The sequence below is a fragment of the Panthera tigris genome, chromosome C1, assembly GCF_018350195.1.
Source record: "Panthera tigris isolate Pti1 chromosome C1, P.tigris_Pti1_mat1.1, whole genome shotgun sequence".
Lineage (NCBI taxonomy): Eukaryota > Metazoa > Chordata > Mammalia > Carnivora > Felidae > Panthera > Panthera tigris.
The window spans coordinates 34470264-34474017 of NC_056667.1; the positions used below are offsets into that span (position 1 = coordinate 34470264).

General features: G+C 39.9%; 1 pseudogene; it reads right to left on the bottom strand.

The window, feature by feature from the left end:
- Nucleotides 1-1535: 1535 nt before the first annotated feature.
- On the bottom strand, nucleotides 1536-3437 carry LOC102963912 (annotated as a pseudogene).
- Between the last annotated feature and the right edge of the window lie 317 nt (nucleotides 3438-3754).

The following is a 3754-nucleotide window of genomic DNA, read 5'->3' on the forward strand; positions in this document are numbered from 1 at the left end:
AAAGGAAAATAGACTTTTTTTTTAAATTAAAAAAATGTTTATTCATTTTTGAGAGAGAAAGAGAGAGACAACGAGAGTGGGGGAGGGGCAGAGAGAGAGGGAGACACAGAATCTGAAGCAGGCTCCAGGCTCTGAGCTGGCAGCACAGAACCCACAGACTCTGAGATCATGACCTGAGCCAAAGTTGGCTGCTTAAACAACTGAGTCACCCAGTGCTCCAAAAAAATAGATTAACTCTTTGTCATAGTTAGGAAATACCCTGTGTGCCTTGTTCTACTCAGCGTTTTTGCCAGAAGTGGTTCTTGAATTTTCTCAGCTTCTATCTAATATAATTGTATAATTCTCAATTTAATTTTATCAATTAGATTGATGGATTTCCTATCTTTAAAGGCCTGAAGTAAATTCTATTTTTTTAGGTTTATTCTTAGGTGGTTAATAGTTTTTGTTGCTATTGTACCTGGAACCTTATTTGCTATTACATTTTCTAATTGGTTATTGCCGGTATATAGGAAAGCTATTGATTTTTCCACTTTGATCTTGTATGTGGTCACCTTGCTAAATTCCCTTATTAGTTCTAATAGTTTGTCAATTGATTTTTTTAGGTTTTTCTATGTAAGTGATAGTATCCTCGGCAGCTAATGACACTTTGCCTCCTCTTTTTTAATGTTTATACCTCCTATTGCTGTCCTTCCCTTCTTGAATTGGAGAGAACATCTGATACCATTTTGAATAGTAATGGTGATAAAGGTCCTTCTTTTCTTGCTTCTGACTTCAATTGGAATGTGTCTATTGTTTCACCATTAGGTGTGGCATTTGCTGTCAGTTTTTATCATTGTTTTACCAAAAACAAACAACGTATGACATTAAGTTTCCTAGTTTCTGGGAGATTTTTTTTTCTTTTAGATCATTAACGGGTATTGAATTTATTAAGATAGTCATATTTAAACTTATTGATTATGAATATAATAAGTTAAATTGATATATATTCTAACAGTGAACAATCTTAGCAATGCTGGGATAAATCCTCTTTGGACTTGATGAATTGTTCTTTTAATACACTGCTGGATTTAATTTGTTAACATTTTATTTAGGATTTTTGCTTCACTGTTCATACGTGGAATCATGTATATATTTTTTCTCTTGTCCTCATCTACCTTTGTTTTCAGGATATGCTTGTCAGTGAAATGTATCGGGTGGCTTTCCATCTTTTCTTTCTTCTCTTTTTTCTTTTTTAATCTTATCCTTCTTTCTTTTTTTTTGGATGAATGACAATTTCATTTTTTACACTTAAAGACTGATTAAAAATGATTACTAATGCTATAAAGAAAACCCAACATCTCAGTTGAGAAGTATGGTAACTATATTTACTCACTAATTACTATTTAAGTTTTGTAAAACAACTTGAAAACATCAACATGCGTGTTTAATGCCAGTACAATGGATTCAAGACCAAGTATACATATTACATGGTACACACACCAAGGCTGGTTCAAGACCAAGTATACATATTACATGTTACACGCACCAAGGCTGGATTATAAATGATCATAGTAGTCATCATCATCATCATCATTGTCACCTTCACATTTCATTTAATACCTTTGAAGATTCATTGGCAGTATCTTGTGATAACAACATATTAGTGGCCATGGATTAATCGATCATTCTTTTTTTAAAATTTCTTTAAGTTTACTTATTTATTTTCAGAGAGAGAGAGTGTGAGCAGGGTAGGGGCAGAGAGAGGGGGAGAGAGAAATCCCAAGCAGGCTCTGCACTGTCAGCAGGCCCGATCTCGGGCTTGATCTCGTGAGATCATGACCTGAGCCCAGATCAAGAGTCTGTGGCTTAACCAACTCAGCCACCCAGCCACCCCGGGATTAATCAGAACATTCTGATTAATCAGCAACATCTGCTGACGTTGTAGGAATTGAGGCTTTCACATCTGGGAACTGTGAAGTGGGCATCTGTATGGCAATCCCTTGCCTTATGAGGGACATTGGAGTCCCTACCTTAGCTGAAACAGACATGATTTGTGGGGTTGGTGTGCCTATAGTGGGAGTACTTGGGCTGCTAGCAACTGAACCAACATTTAGCCATGGAGCTATTATTCTTCCTGTAGAAGTAGTTGCTTTTTTTGGTAGAGGCTTAAGTGTGTAGTTTGGAGCAGTCAAGCAATATTGATCAAATGGCAATCTGGGGCCTGAATATGGCTTGATCAATGGAAAAGAGGTTTGATTTCTTTGCCTGGCAATATCTAATAAAAATTCTCCTGGGGGAGGAGAGGTAAAAGACTGGTCAGAGCAACACTGGATTGCCAATTGCACATTATCTGCATCAACAATAGCTATCTTAGCATGGCTTCAATAAATTTTTGCATCATTTAGAATTGTGGTCACAAATTATAAGGCAAACTCCAACACCTGATTTGTAATTTTCGCCTCACATCTGTAATCTCCATATCTCTCAGGATTTCAGCCATTATCTGTGCATCTTTTTGTTTTATTTTTATTTTTTTTAACGTTTTATTTTTGAGACAGAGAAAGACAAAGCATGAACAGGGGAGGGTCAGAGAGAGGGAGACACAGAATCTGAAACAGGCTCCAGGCTCTGAGCGGTCAGCACAGAGCCCGATGCGGGGCTCGAAATCACGGACCAGGAGATCATGACCTGAGCCGAAGTCGGAGGCTTAACCGACTGAGCCACCCAGGCGCCTCCTATTTTTAAATGTTTATTTGTTATTGAGAGAGCACAAGTAGGGGAGGGGCACAGAGAGAGGGGGACAGAGGATCTGAAGTGGGCTCTGCACTGACAGCAGTGAGCCCGATATGGGGCTTGAACTCACAAACCAGGAGATCATGACCTGAGCTGAAGTTGGATCGACTGAGCCACCCAGGTGCCCTATCTGGGCATCTTTAAAAAAAAAAAAAGTTTTTGGGGGGCGCCTGGGTGGCTCAGTGGGTTAAGCGACTGACTTCGATTCAGGTCATGATCTCACAGGTTTGTGGGTTTGAGCCACGCATCGGGCTCTGTGCTGACAGCTCAGAGCCCCTGGAGCCTGCTTGGGATTCTGTATCTCCCTCTCTCTCTGCCTCTCCCTCGCTCATGTTCTGTCTCTCTCTCTCTCTCTCAAAAATAAACATTAAAATTTTTTTTTAAGTTTTTTTTTGTTTTTTTGTTTTTTTGTTTTTTTTTTTTTTTTGAGAGAGAGAGAGAGAGAGTATGTGCGTGTGTGAGCAGGGGGAGGGGCAGAGAGAGGGAGAGAGAGAAATCCCAAGCAGGCTCTGCACTGTCAGCAGGCCCGATCTCGGACTTGATCTCGTGAGATCATGACCTGAGCTTAAATCAAGAGTCCGATGCTTAACTGACTGAGCTACCCAGGCGCCCATCTGTGCATCTTTTGGCATGCTCTTGGGAGAAGCCGTCTCGCCAGACTCCATGATATCCAGTCATCAGACTTCTTGAGCTAAATCACCCACATGAGTGTATTTCAGTCCCGTTCTTGATACAAGTTCTTTGCCTGGCATGGTTTTCCCCACTCTGGGCATAGCTTGCCTGCCCCACTCTCCAGCTCTGCCCCAACATATGCACTGACTAGTGGACAGAATGTTCAGCCTTTTCCTATTACCTTAATTTGTGTAATAAGTGAGAATTATGTATTCTTTGAAGCATTCCTCTCTTAGACTCTGATATTGTGCTACTTTCATAATTTGAATTGAGAAACATTTCAATTTCTTATATGCTCTGAAGTCAACTT